Raw genomic sequence first — 16,908 nt, 5'->3', positions numbered from 1 at the left:
GTGAGAAGATTTGGGTTCAGATCTCTTCTAATTAGTCACATACATCTGATGTAGTGACTAGTATGATTTAGGTCAGCATATTTTATGTCTGACCAACCTAGTCAGCATGGGTGAACTCAGGTCAACAAGTAACCTAATACAAAACATAATTTCTCAAGATGGCCAGATAAGTAAAGATTAGTAGGAGTCCCCCCGTTGCTTTCCTTAGACACCAACAAGTTGGCCATGTCAGACAATGAAACCAATTAAATAACCACCATCTAATCTTGCCTTAGATACTAAATTGGTTGATTAGAATTAATTAGGTTAACCTATAGACTCAGGCTTGAACCGTTGAGCCAAATTCGGTCTTAACTTAATCAATTCACATCACATGTGAATCAATTTGACCAACTACAACTAAATTTGATTTTGAGCCCCTTTGACCAAATCCCAATCAACTCTTGATTAGATTCAATCAACTACTAAAAATCAGAAAGGATTCTATCCTGTTCTAATCAATGACCCTAGTTGTAGTTTAGTCTCTAAATCTAATTTGTTCAACCCATACCCGAAAGCTCATATTTTATATATTAAAATTTAGATCTTAGATTCATAATTTTAGATCTTATAATTTCAAATCTTAATTCTCAATTAAGTGCATTATGTACATGGGTTTAAGTTTAGATCTTAAAATATTTTCTAATCTAAACCATTTGTGTTGTATCTTATACAATATCGCTGTTTGTAGAATCGAGTCGATTCATCCTAGTATATGAATCAACTTGTCACAGTGAAGCACACACTGAGACAAATAGAAATCTGTAGACCTAGCCTGTAGAATTGAGTCGGCCCATCCATAAATGAGCTAACCTATCAGGGTCTTAAGTCGACTCTAACAAAATAAGTCAACTCACCAAGCACTCGAGTCGACCCAATCGAGAATTGAGTCGACTCCACAGACATATCAATCATAGTTTCATGTCCTCATGCAAACAAGCCTAGGGTTTTGGATCTAGGGTTTTGCAGAAATTAAGTTTTAGATCGGTTGTCAAATAATATATCAAATATAATATTTTATAATTTAAAATATATAAAAATACATACATAATCTAATTTAAATTAAAATATGCCACCCATATAATTTTTTGTTCGCTATTCATCTTCATAGAAAATATCACAATCGGTATCTCTACACGTCATAAGAGAGAACCCATCGAATGGGCAAGAGAGGGACTTTAATCCCTTCATTATCTTATGATCGGACGGCCATGGTGACTATCCCAATTCAATTACTAAGCTACTAAGAATTTAATCTAATATATCACATATGTAATCAATTAAAAATTAGATCTAATTATCTTTCACATGTCAAACATATAAACAATAATATTAAATCTATGCATGTAGAAAGAATTTCAGTAAACATACTAGATCCAAATTACATCCTAATTAAAATATTCAGATCTAAAATCAATTTCAGATCTGAATAACTCATAATTTATTTCAGATCTGAAATAATTTTAGATTTAAAATAATCTTATTATTATATTACAGCATATAGAAAAATTAGATTTAACCTTAATCAATGTTCTACATCTTTCTAGGACAACCATTCAGCATAACAGGGGTTATGCTAGGGCAACCTTATTTTAGAATGATGTGATCATCTTATTAACCTTCAGATCTAATTTTTACAAACCAGATATCAGATCTGAGGGGGTTTCATGTTCGTATCAGAACCTTGCTCTGATATCACTGTTAGAAAATGCTACAATTTCGTATGTGTAGTTCAAAACTTTTTCTAGATATCTATGTAGTGAAAAAAATAAATTAAAATAATTTTAATTTATTCATATACTAGATTAGATTTAAAAGTTATAGTAAAGATCTTGATACAAACATATAACCATGATCTGAAATCTAAAATAAAAAATGAATCATTAGAAAAAATAAACGGAGATCAGATCTTCATACCTCGAATCCCACAAATGTCTCGGATTCTAATCGTAGCGATGCACGCACCCAACCTCTGTTGGTATCCACACAGAGCTGCTTGATCAGAGCATCGAGAACACCAATGTGCTAGCACCTTGCAGATCTCGCTCCTCATCCTTGATCTAGATCTCTTCTTCTAGATCTTGAAGAAGAAGATCGCTGCGCGAACTCTTTCACGCAGATCAGACAGGATCTGAACCAGATCATCATGAAGAGAAGAAGAACCCTTCTTCTTCTCTTATTCTCTTTCTTTTTCTGTCTTAGATCTTATCTCTATCAGATTTGGGCAGGAACATGAGGTGGAGAAGACAAGAGGAGGCATAGATATGAAGGATAGATATAAGAAAGAAGAGACCTCTCATATCTCACGCACACCCTCTCTTCACCCATCCTTATTTTTTTTTATTTTTTGTAGCACACACCCCCTATCCCTCATGCCCCCTTAGAAATAAAAATCATATCTTATCAAATAAGAAATGTATGGCTTGTAAGAAAAAGAAAGAAAAAATTGGTGCGCCAAAAATAAATTGGAAAGATCTTTCACGCACAAAACCAACATGCATCCTCTTTCTCTAATTTTTTTATTACACAAAAAAATGCTTCCATACCCCAATCTAAGAGATTTCTATCCTATTTTGAATCAAATTCAAATAGAAAAAAATTTAGATAAAAAAAAATTCCAAATAAGGCGGGGTGCCAACTATTGGCGCCCCCTCTCCTTTCACGCGCATGAAGAAAGAAAGATGAGAAAAATAATACCCCACGTCTTTTTTAGTATGATTTCTAGAGAGAGAGTCTTAGAGATCTTGTGCTCTTCGAGTCATAGTTCATCTAGTTTAAATAGAACCTCAATCAAATTCAAATCGAGTCTGAAACAAGCCAAATTCGAAAAGACTGTCAAGCTTGATCCAATCAGGCTTGAAATCCAAATCTGATTTGGATAATTGAACCCAATTAATATTAAATTAAATTAATTTTAATTAAATTAAATTTAATTTAAATTAATTAAAACTTAATTTATAATTTAATTAGTCCCAAAAAATTATAACACTTATAATTAAATCTCTGTGCTAATAATTAGCAGCTGTCAAAACTGTAACACTTACAAATTAGCAGTTTTTAATATTCAAACTATCAATCTAATTGATAATTCAAATATAATCAAAACCATTAATCAGATCAAGCTCCTTTTGTGTATGACCTCTCAGGTTCTATTCTATTTGGTAGTGAGACATACCATGATCTCCATCATAGTATCATCAAAATTCTTTTCGATGGACTGAAATAATTCTAACTCACGTCAACAAAGATCGTTATTCTGAAAATGATCTAAGTGACTTCTTACGATCCACCAGTGACATCTAGCAACATGTAGTGGCAACCCAACAGAATAGAAAAGTGAACTCCTAGGTGTAGTTATCGTGTGATACAATCCCTCTATCGAGAGTTCTGACTGGACAGAGGTCATGGAGAATTCGTCAAACTCCATCATCAGTCATTTGATAGATTGACTCGACTCGAGTTCATTTGTGAAACCTGTGGAAACTCTTTTCTGGTATTCACACTTACTCTGGCCAGAGATTTTTTTGAACTCAGTCTTACGAATCGCATAGGACTTCTCATTTTCTACCAAGATCGATAGATTCCATCTAGGTGTCCTACTCCAAATAGTGAACCTGAACCTACAGCCAATATACATAGCAAGAACCCATATGGCTAGGGACCAAAGGAACGTGCAGTCAAACTATATAGCCTCACTGTGAATAGCCAATACACCGCAGGTCAAAGGATCAGTCACATCACTACAGCATCGAGAAAATCACTGACGAGTGGTAGACATCCAAGTGATTTCTCATGTTGGTCACGCTCAATGTAAGTTATTCTCTAACAACCACCTGCACTCTCACCCCAATGTCTCTACACTGCAGACTCAAGACTTATCTGCCCTAAAGGGAGATGATCCATGCACCGATCTCGAATGGATTGATCACTGTCCTTCATGACGATCCTTCGATCGAGAGTATTTAGAAATTAACCATTAATAATGTATGTCTCAAATTCTCAACATCTTGAGAATATATAAAATCATCTTTGTTAATTTTTAAGACAAATCATGGGTATATAGACTTGATTGGTAATTAAGACTACCCAACAAGTGCAAAACATACCCGAGAGAAAAGTATGTGTCAGTCAAGATTGGCTTCTAAGACACACATCTAACATAACCACCCCTGATCTGTACATCAAATAGCCCATACACATCGATATGTACTAGAGCAAGTAACTCAGTGGTCCTTTCCCCATGTCCTACAAAGGGTAACTTGGCTATTTTTTCTCAAAAAAAAGATTCACAAGCTGGATACGGCTCTGGAGAGCCAAAGATCCCATCCTTCTCTAGTCTGTTTATCCTGTCCTCTCCAATATGGCCTAGTCTATGATGCCACAAGTATTTCTAGTTAATTTCATCTCTGGATCTCTTTTGGCCTATGGCACTCACTACTTGCTCGTTTAAATTCACATTCTCATCAACATGCAAGTGATATAGATTGTCAATTAAAAGACCTCATGCAATTAATTTATTTTATAAATAAATAAAATAAAAGTTTTTATTGAAACTAATTTCAAAATCTTTCTATGCTAGCACAGACACGAAAATCAAATTTTGACTAGCTACAAAAATATAATAATAGTCTTTCAAATTTAATCTAAAATCAGATGGTAATCGAAGAGGATAAGTACCAATGGCCTTTACAGCAACTTTTGCTCTATTATCGATCCGAAGGATCATGTCACCTTTCTTCAACCTTCTACTTTCTATTAGACCCTACATTGAGGTACATATATGAGCACTCGACCCAGAGTCTAATGCTCAACTAGAAGTAGAAGAAATCATAAGGTTAGATTCTATTACGAGCATATCTTTTGAAGGTTTATCATCTTTTTTAGTCTTTAGGCTCTCCAAGTATGTTGGACGGTTCCTTCTTTAGTGGCCTTCAGCATGACAGTGGAAATATGTTTCCTTTGCTTCGATCTTATTCGAAACTTCCTTCTTTGGCCTGTTTTCTTTTTTCTATTTCTTAGCAGATTTAACCTTCTTCTTCCCAATAGACTTTCTCTTAGAAGAAGTCCACTCCACAGCAAGAACAGTGCCCCTTGAACTCTTCAAGGTTTTCTCCGTAGTGACCAACATGTTGACCAGTTCAAGTATAGTACAGTCAAGTTTGTTCATATGAAAATTTATAATAAATTGACTATATAAACTTGTAAGAGATTGAATGATCAAATCCATATGTAATTTCTTTTGCATTTCAAGCCCGAGCTTCTCAAGCTTCTTAATGTCCTTGATTACTATCATACAGTGCTCATGGACAGACTGTCCTTCGTGCATCTTTAGATTGAAGAATCTTTTGGACACCTCAAAGCACACTGTATGGCTCTGCTCACAATACAACTCTTGCAGGTGAGTGATCATAGCTCTGACAGTGGGCATATGCTTATGTTGGCTTTGCAACTCGTTTGACATGGAAGCCAGTATATAGCATTTGATCTGACTGTCTTCATCCATCCACTTTTTAAAAACAGCTCTTTGCTCAGCAGTAGGACAGTTTGGTAACATTATGGATTCCTGATCGAGTACATGATCTAGTTTTTTTGATGTCAGGATAATCCTAAGATTTTTGAGTTAGTCTTTATAATTTATACTGATCAAATGATTGGTTTCAAAGATGCGGGCTAAAGAGTTTGAGGCTGATATTATTTAACTACGAGAGTAAAAATTTAAGTTAGACTTTTATACTTAATATTTTATTTGCTTCTATGGACTTTAAGATGCAAACAATGACTCCCACTAATTTATCGGATCCCTCCACTCTCTGAGAAAGAAACAAAAATCCTAACGTGACAAAGGATTTTTAGTGGGTGCTGTGGTTCCACCGATGCCATGCACCTCACTTAACAGTTATTGGTAACATGCACATTGATGCGTAGGCAACTCTTTGCCCAGATGCTTTTTTAAGCATGTTGCAGTGACTTGCTCTCTAGGTTATGTGGGCTCACCTAACAGTTATTGTCCACACTCCTTAGTTAAGCTAACCCACCATTCATAAGTAGATGCAAGACTGTCATTAGGTCCTCACCTAACAGTTATTGAGCCCAACCCCATCCTTATCCTAGAGCAACTCTTTGCTAATAGAGTGGTTACGTGTTCTTGATGTAACTGAACCACTGTGACCAGCCGAGAACAATCAACATCGGTAGCATGCCCGCATATCTATAATGGTGGAAGACCTGTGGACTTAATATTTGTGAAGAGGTTTAGGATTAGGTCTCATCTAATTAATCATCATATGATCGATCTAATTAGCATGGGCCAAACTAAATCGCTAAGTAACCCTATTCAAGATCCAATCTTCCAAATTGATCAGATAAGTAGAGATCAGTGGAGGTCCCCCATTGCTTTTCTTAGACACTAATATATTGATCAGGTAAGCGAATAGAACTAATTAAATAATCACATCTTAATTACTTATCTTAGACACCAATATGTCAATTGGTCCAAACAGGTTAGCTCAAGTGAGTCAAGCTCAAACCATTGAGCCAAATTAGATCCTTAGGTTAATCAATTTTACATATAGGACTCAAACTATTTGATTAACAATAATTACATGATCATTTAACTTAATTGATCTGATCCTAATCAATACTTGATTTGGTTTGATCAATTACTTAATTGAATTAGACCCATATGATTCAAATCAAAAATCTTAGATGCAATCCTATTACATGACCTAATTTTTGATTTTTTCATGATCAAAATTCTCATGCATAAACATAAATTTTAGATTTAAAATTAAATTTTAGATCTAAATTTATTACATGAAAGTAAGTTTTAAATCATAAAAATAATTTTCAGATTTAACATACAAACATATATCGCATATATGCATGTAAAATTCAGATCTAAATAAAACTCAGATCTACTACATGATATCATACATCTCATATACTAATCATGAATCATATTAAAAGCAATCTTATGACCTAAATATGTAATCACATATCTTATATATGAATCATGAATTAGATAATGTAAAATTTTAGGTTTATGCATGCATCTACATATCATGCGAACATGAACTAAAAATGGTTCTAGATCAAAATTTAGATCTATGCATGTTTTCACATATCAATTATATACTTTAAAATAAAATTTAAAATCAAATTTTAGATTCAAAAATTTATCTATACATCTCATGCATAAAAAAATAATCAGATTTTGAAATACTTTTCAAAAATGTATGATAATTTCAGTAATATGAAACTCGTAGCTCTGGTACTACTGTTGGAATTTGAGGTTTGGGTATACATGTGTATTTTAAAACTTTATTTTCTAAACATCATAGCAGAATATAAGATTAAAATACTTTTAATCTGAATTATGCATGCATAAAAATATAAAATCATAAGGATCTAGTCCATGTGCTTAAATTGACATATGCTGAAATTCAGATGGTCATCAAATCGCATACCTATTTCACAATCCCTTTCTTCAAATCTAGATCTAGAAAAGAAGTAGTTTTTTTCTAGCTGCACAAGTGTCCGACCTTCACAGATATCTACTCGGGATCAGCTTGGAACAGCCCTCTTCAAGTTGAATTTTTTTCTCTAAAAAATTCAGTCTGCTGAATCCAAACGAAGCCTGGATTGTGATTAACACTTGATCTCTTTCCTTGATCTTTTTCTTCTCCTCTTCTCTAACCTTTCTTCTCTTGCTAGTGCTGCTATCAAGGATTGAAAACCAGCAAGGTGGGATGCCCAACAGCCTTGGGCATGAGGAAGAACTTGGGACACCCCAAAGTGTTATGGCGTGAGGATGCCAAAGGAGAAGAGGGGAGAGAGGAAGAGAGGGCGTGGGGGATCTATGAGGAGTGGAGGACTATTGGTTTGGATACTCTAGGGACCTTAGGAGAGATCCCTTTAAATAGATATGAGGATTGAATTCTATTCAATCTCATAATACAAGTCCTATTTGGATTAGATTTTCTAATAACTTAAGTTATTCAACTTACATTAGGAATCCTATTGGGTGCCAACTCTTGAAGCCCTTGCATCCATTATTTCACATCCTCTTTTATACCCAAGAGATACCCCATATGAAATCAAAAGGCCCTCTAATCATGGGACACGCCCATCTTGATCCAATCAAGGTGGCACCCTATAATAACTATCAAGAAAATTAATAAGAGACTTGCATCCTTAATTCATTTGATCCAAAATCTTAGATACCTAAAAATTGAAGTCTAATGAATCTAATTCATTTAGATTATTAGAAGGTAATTAAGTTTGAATTATCTTATAAAATAAGAAATCCAAACAGAAAGAAAAAATTAGATCAAACCATGTGCTAGCAAAGTTACCTTGAACCCAATCAGATTTTTCTAAACCCAATTGATACTTCATAAGCTCAATTACTAATTTCAGACTAATTCCTTTGGTTGTGTGATCTCATAGGTTCAATTCTATCTGGTAGTGAGATATACAATGATCTCTATCAAAATATCATTGAAACTCTTTTCAATAGGTCAGAACAATTTCATTCTAACTCATCAAAGATTGTCGATCCAGAGCAATCCTAATGAGCTCTCACAATCCACCAGTGACACCTAGTAGTATATAGTGGCAACCCAGTAGAATTGAAATGAACCTTTAGATGTAGTTAATGTATGATTCAGTCTCTCTATCGTGAGTTCCGACTAGATGCCAGATCATGGATAAATCATCAAACCTCAATATCGGTCATATGATAGATTCGATCAGCTCAAGTCCAAATGTGATTCCTATAAAATTTTTTTCCATCAATCATACTACTATGGTAATAGATTCTCGGGCTTAGCCTCTCAAATCCTATAGGACTACTTCTTTCTACCAAGATCGATAGATCCCATATTGATGCACACCCCACTCCTACAGTGGACCAACTGTCGCTAATTTTTACTACAAGGGCTCATTGAGACTCATGTTTATGTGTCAATCAAACTCCAGTAGCCTCACTGTGAGTAATAGTGCCATCTCAAGTCAAAAGACCAGTCATACAACTACAGCATCGAGACGATCACTAATGATCGAGTAGAAATCTAAGTGATCTCTCGTATGGTCATGCTCAGTACTAGTTGTTCTCTAACAACTATCCGTACTTCTCATCCAGTGTCTCTACATTGTGGACTAGAGACCCATCTATCCTGAAGGAAGTGATCTGTGCATCAGTCTATTCGGATCGATCACCATCCTCATGATGATCTTATGATCGGAAGCATTTAGAAATTAAATACATGTCTCTAATTCTCAACTCTTTGAGAATATGTATCGAAAATTAATTCCATAGATGATTCAAAGACACATTACACTTGAATAAAAAATAAACTTATCTTTTTATTGATTATATCAATATATTAAGTATAAAATTATATCCTAGATTTATTGTAATGTGTCAGCCATATTGGCTCAGGATATACATCTAACACCTATGTACGTGAATCCATGTATTGATTCACTTTCTAATTTGTTTCTGATCATTGTATGGGGTGTTCGGATGTGGTGAAGTATGCATAGAGTTGTGAGTGGTCAATAAGAGATCAGTCACTCCTAATAAGGAGAGCAAACATCCTATGTGATCTCATAGATTGATGATTTTGGAAGTCTTTGACCAAAGTAGGATGATAATTAGAAAGAGATTTCTAACGTATTATCAACTGAATAATCACATTCTGATCGAGTATATTTAGATAAGTAATTAGGTTTGACATGATTTCATATCTACAACTCATCTGGGATATTGTCTGACTGAAAGATTGAATTGAATGTAACTTACCACTGAAAGATATTTTAATAATTTTCATCAAATTTCATCACTTTTAGATAGTCATGATATCACTACAAGAAAAGAGAGTTTTTACGATAAAATTATTTATGACAAAAGCTTTTTCATCGACAATAAAGGTATTTACGATGAAAAAATAAATTCATCATCAATAATAAATTATTTACGATAAAATTTTTTTTCATAGTAAATAGTATCATATTAGCGATGAAAAAAATTTCATCATAAATACTAATTATTTATGATGATTATTTTTATCATAAATAATAAAATAATTATTTTAATTTTAAATTTTAAAATATTAGTGATGAAAATATTTTCATCATAAATAGTAGAGTATTTATGATGAAAAGTGAATTTTTGTCATAAATATAAATTATTTACAACATAAAATTTTCATCATTAATATATAAAAAAATTTAAAAATTTAAAATTATAGATTATTAGCGATAAATTTTTTTATCATAAATAGTAGACTATTTGTGATGAAAAGTCACTTTTTATCAAAAATATTCTACTATTTATGATGAAAAAATTTTATTATAAATATTGAAAAAAATAAAAAAATTTAAAAATTTAAAAATTACAGATTATTAGTGATAAAAAATTATCATCATAAATAGTTGAGTATTTATGACAGAAATTAGCTTTTCATTGTAAATACTCTACTATTTACAATGAAAATTTTTCATCGCTAATATATGAAATAAAATTTAAAAATTTAAAATTATAGATTTTTAGTGATGAAAAATTTTTATCATAAATATTGGAGTATTTGTAATGAAAATTGGTATTTCATCATAAATACTCTATAATTTATGATGAAAATTTTTGTCACTAATACATGAAAAAAATAAAAAATTTTAAAAATTCAAAAATTATATATTATTAGTGATAAATTTTTTTTATTGTAAATAGTAGAGTATTTATGATGAAAATCTAATTTTCATCATAAATACTCTACTATTTACGATAAAAATTTTTCGTTGCTAATATTAAAAAAATAAAAAATTAAAAATTATATATTTATTTATGATGAAAATATTACATCATAAATAATTGAATATTTATGATGAAAAACTAATTTTAATCATAAATATCAATTATTTATGATGAAAATTTTTATCACTAATATTTAAAAAAATAAAAAAAATTAAAAATTCAAAAATTTTAGATTATTAGTGATAAAAATATTACATCATAAATAATTAAGTATTTATGATGAAAATTAATATTTTATCATAAATTCTCTACTATTTATAATAAAATTTTTATCACTAATACATGAAAAAAATAAAAAAATTTAAAAATTTAAAAATTACATATTATTAGTGATAAAAATTTTTCATCATAAATAGAGAAGTATTTGTGATGAAAATTAGCTTTCTGTCATAAATACTACATTATTTACGATGAAAATTTTTATCACTAATACATGAAAAAAATAAAAAATTTTAAAAATTTAAAATTATATATTATTAGTGATAAAAATTTTTATCATAAATAGTTGAGTATTTATGATGAAAAGTCCTTTCCATCATCAATACTCTACTATTTACGGTGAAAAATTTTTATCGCTAATATTTAAAAAAAAATAAAAAATTTAAAATATTTAAAAATTATAGATTATTTGTGATGAAAATCTTACGTCATAAATAATTGAGTATTTATGATGGAAAGTAGCTTTTTGTCGTAAATACTTATCTATTTACAATAAAAATTTTCAATGCTAATATATGAAAAAAATAAAAAATTTAAAAAATTAATAATTATAGATTATTAGTGATGAAAACTTTTTTGTCATCATAAAATATCAATTATTTGTGATGAAAATATTTTCATCACCAATATTTTTTTAAAAAAATAAAAATAAAAATTATAGATTATTTATGATAAAAATATTACATCATAAATAACTTAGTGTTTGCGATGAAAATATATTTTTTATCATAAATAGTCTATTATTTATGATAAAAAAAATCAAAAGTTGATCATTATTTGGGATAATATTTTTTATCTTTAAGTTTCTCTAAATCTGTCTCATTGCTCAATTTTGTATAGGTTGTTGGTTATATAGATTGACCAAAGATCACAGGTACAAAGGCCTTGTATCTGCCCAGAATATAGAAAGAAGATGATACTGGATCTTTATACATTGAAACATGATCTATAAAATGGTTATTCATTGGTACTTGATCTTTATATTTTAAAACACGATATTGGATCTTAATTATTGATGATAAAAAAATTTTATCGCTAATATTTTATTATTTATGATGAAACAACTTCATCATTAATAATTAAAAATTATAAATTTAAAAAAATAGCTTCCGATACTGAAAAAGAATCATTCTCCCAGATCCAAACTTTGTTGGATGATGCAATAAAATTCTTCACCCATAACTGAATCAACCATCTATAAGATCTAGGAGCAAACCGCCTTAGAAAATTAAATGCAAGAAATTTGATTCAGAAAAAAATGTCAACTTTTAACTGTATAAAGAATAAAACTTTATCAACTGTTCGATGGACTAAAATATGTCATTTACTTCTAAACTATGTGCAGAAGGCCTTTGTGGGTCCTTCAGTATTATTTTTCAAGAGTGCATTCATGATCTTAATTGGTATGCAATGATTGTTTGTCAAAGATACTCTCTAACTAGCTGAACTTTTATTATTACTATCCAGTTCAAGATTTATCTCAAGATTGACATACTCTTGAGCAGATATTATCTTTTCTACTACGCTCCTTTTGCGTCAGATTTTAAGGGTCTTAACTGCTCGCAGATTAAATTTGAGTTCAAATATCTATTCAAACCTTTCGATCAACTCATGGCAGTATTGCCATCAAAAAAATAAATCTAATTAATTAGATTTTTTTAATTATAAATTATGTTTGATTGTTAGTTAACATCTGTAATGCATCAGCAGAAAAATAATTCTCATCCGACGATACATGATTACGTCATTATTTTACGTACGTAATTTTTTTATATACATAATTTTTTTAAAAAAATAAAAATTAACTATTTATATAAATTTTTTATTAATATTTTATTTTCATCATGAATATTATTTTAATATCATTTTTTGTTGTCAAATTTTTTAGATAGAAAATTTTTTTAGTGAGAAAAATTTAAAATTAAATTTTTATGAAATTATTATTGAGAAATTTTTTTTATAAAAATTATTTCTGATAAAAACTATATTTACGTTGCTAATAAGATTATTAATGACTAAAATTTAGTTTTCACTGTAAATAATTTTTTTATACAATTTTTTAAGAGGAAATTTTTTTTTAGTGGAGAATTTTTTATTTCTTTGGTAAAATTATTGATGATAAATTTTAGTTTTCATTACTAATAACATTATTGACGACAAATCTTTTTCGTTGTCAATAATTTTTTATTTTTTGATGGGAATTATTAGCGATGAAAATTATTTTTCATTGCTAATAAGAGAATTAATGATGAAATATTTTATTTTTATTGCAAATATTTTTTTAGAAAATGGGGGTAATTTTTTTTATGGGAATTAGAAGCAACAAAATTATTTTCCATCGCTAATAATATAGAGTTAATGATGAAAATTTTTTCGTCGTAAATAATTTTTTTGGTGGGAAAACTATTTTAACAGAGAATTTTTTGTAAGATCTTGTAGGGATTTCATGCATGCATTTTAAAAATTTTTAATAGAAGAAATTAGATTAAACTATTTACTCTATAAATATATGCATAAGATCTGATCTTAAAACTCCTACAAATAGATTTATAAAATGAATTTATATACATAAAAATCTGAATCTAAAATTATAAGCATTTGAATAAGAACAACAATTAGGGATAGATTTAATCCACCACTTCTAAGATTTCAAACCCAATATCTGAGCGTGGGTAGTCAAACTTCACAATTGAGAACGTAGATCTAGAAGTCCTCTCTGGTCGCTCATAGTTGCATAAATATCCGGTCTCTATGAATGATCCATATGAAGTCCTCGAACCAATCAACCCTCCGTGGGAGTGCTAGCTCGCGCAGTCAGTTTCTGATAGAAGATCTGATTTGATCTCTTCCTTCGATCATCATGGACCTTTTCGATGTCGAAGATAGAGTAGAGGGAGATATTAGATGGTGGAGAAAAATCTGATGAAGACTCTCTTCTCTATGATTTTTCTCTCACCCAAAATCCTAAAACAGTTCTAGATCGCTCACCCGAGAGGAGAACGGTCTCCTTTTTGTTCACACCAATGAAGAAGGAAACCTATCCAAACCTCACACCCCAAAGAAGGATTTTCACCCTTCTTTTTCTCTAACATCTCATGGTGAAAAGCTCTCTATATTTGGCACACAAAATTATGACTTTTTTATGGTTGTCACACAAACTAGATAAGATAGGATAAAGGCTGGACTTTATTGCAATTCAAACCATTTTGAATTTTAATTTGACTCTAACTTTTCTCTCCCTTATCTGACTTAAAGAAGGACTTATCAGAGAAAATTGGACATGAAAAACTATCAGAAAGACTTCTTTTTCTCGCACATAATGAGCCCCTTCAAAAATAGCCAACATGTAGAAAGATATGAATAAGGTTTTAAGTTGAAATTCAAACCATTTTGAACTCAAATCAAAACCAACCAATTCCTATCCTTAATGGGCAACAAAAGAAAGATATTTTTCTAATTTTTGCATACATAAACTAATTTTGTGTGGTAAGAAAAGGTATGAGACAATTTGGATGACGCAAGGGAGAGAGTCCCACTCATTTGGGACTCTAGGGTTTAACCAATTAGATTTCTTTCAAATCTAATCCAATTAGATTCAAATAAAATATGATGAACCTAATCTAATTAGGCTCCTATAATTTTAATTAAATTTGATCAAATTAATAAATTAATTGAGTCATAGATCTGATCAAATCAGGATCATTTCTCCTTTACCGATTAGGTTATCTCATAACCTAATCAGACTTGATCTGACTGAATTCAATTCAATCAAACTTAATCTAGACTTTAATACTCAATCAAATTAAGTTAATTAGTAATCTAATCACTAATTAATCTTTCATTAATGATAGAGTCTAAGTCTAGTGGGACTCTCTCTAGAGTCTCCATCCAGTGGGACTCTTCAGCAGAGTCCCATCCAGTGAAACTCTTCAGATTAGCCATGGATCAGAGAGAAACTTCTAATATGTGTGACCCTATAGGTTCGAACCTAAGTCGGTAGTATAGAAACTGATTTCTGTATCAATCGAAGTAATCATCTAGCAATGGTGCCCGACATATGGATAGGCCAATGTATGCAAAGCAACACTCAAGAACTATTTGGATATAGTTATCATATAATTCATCTTTTTGACCCTTGATGCTAGGATGACTTAGAGTTTAAACTGTCAACTCTTAATAGAATATCCATTATGTCTCAATCTAATAAATTCTGTGACTCCTTACAGGGATTGCCCTGGTCAAGGTCTTACTAAATTGAAACACAAAGCATTCTTTCCAATCTTTTGGAGTGGTCAATTCCATCTTGACTCACGCACTGACTTCACAAGTACTTAGCTATGCCCAAAAACCTTCCAATCTTGAATTTGAAATTCAAGTAATCTGCATCAAAGCACAGTGAGTTGCTTGCAAGTCACCATGGTGATCTCAGATCGGAGGGACACTTATACCCATATCCCTTTGGAGTGACTCTTGATAATAGAGTACTCTGAAGTCAGTCACGTTCAGTGAAATGTACTCTATATTTACCTGTATGCCATACCAGCATCTCCATGCTCTTTGGTTAAGAGGACTGAAGAAAAAATGGGTAGTTCAAAGCATGTATTTTTAAAATTTTATCATAAAATAATAAAAATTAAATATTTTAATCTTTTAAACTTATCTTAGATCAGATCTAAGCTATTATTTAAAATCTATGACATAAAAAATTTACATATAATATCTGATATAAAATAGAAAACTGCATCGATCACATTGATGTCCTGAATCTGATCTAACTTTTAGATTATTTCGATAGAGTTCAGAACCCATCACCTTTTCATGGGTCGATGATCTTCACTACTGATAAGCATGGTATAAAGTTCTCACTAATGTTGAGCAGTCGCACAGATCGTCTGACCTCTACAGATCGTCCACTCGAAGCTCTGATCGGATCTTCCTTCGCGGGAGTGCTAGCTCGCGTCGAAGGCTTGGATGGCTGATCCAAGCTCCTTTCTTTGGATCTCTTGAACTCCTCCAGATCAGAAGATGAAACTTTATGAGGAGGTGGTATTGTGGAAGATTGGATAAGACTCACACTTATAGTTTTCTTCTCACAAAATCTAGAGATGAAACTCTAGAACCCACAGCTCACGTCGAGAGGAAGAACACTTCCTCTGTTTCTCATGCATGGAATCTCAACTCACTCTCAAATTTTTATGTCCCCTCTCTCAAAATTCTCATGCCAAAAATCACTTCTAATCTTACACAAAATTGATCCCCTTTTAAGATTGGCATCCTGTGGAAGATAAGGACAAGAATAAGGTAGTTTCGGTTCAAATTCAAGTGTTGGTTGATCCTTATCACCAATTCAAATCAAATTTGAATTAAATTTTGAATCAAATTTTATCTTTATCTTATGAACTCAGAGAGGAGTTGACCAAAATTAGAATGGTGCAAAAAAATCTCATGCAAAAATACTTTATGTGTGGAGAAATGTGGTGGCATAAAGAAGAGCGTCCAACTCAATTTGGACTCTATATTTTCATTCAAATTCAAACCAATTTGAACTTAATTTAAACTAACCAATTTTAATTTAAATGGACTCAAATGAAAATGTGGGAAAGGCTTCTGGGTATGAGAAAAAATCACATAAAATATTTCTCATGTGAAGAATAAGAGGATGCAGATAAAGGTGGTGCAAGGGATTCGAATTCGAATTATTTTTTTCATCCAATTAGATTTTTAACCCAACCAAATTAGGTTAAACCCAATTGGACCATTAAACCCAATCTAATTAGGTAGTAAATAGCTTTGATCAAATCTTAATCAAATCAAAAATTAATCAAGTTCAAGTC

This window comes from Elaeis guineensis, chromosome 7, assembly GCF_000442705.2.
Source record: "Elaeis guineensis isolate ETL-2024a chromosome 7, EG11, whole genome shotgun sequence".
Lineage (NCBI taxonomy): Eukaryota > Viridiplantae > Streptophyta > Magnoliopsida > Arecales > Arecaceae > Elaeis > Elaeis guineensis.
Note: the sequence above shows the minus strand (reverse complement) of the source record.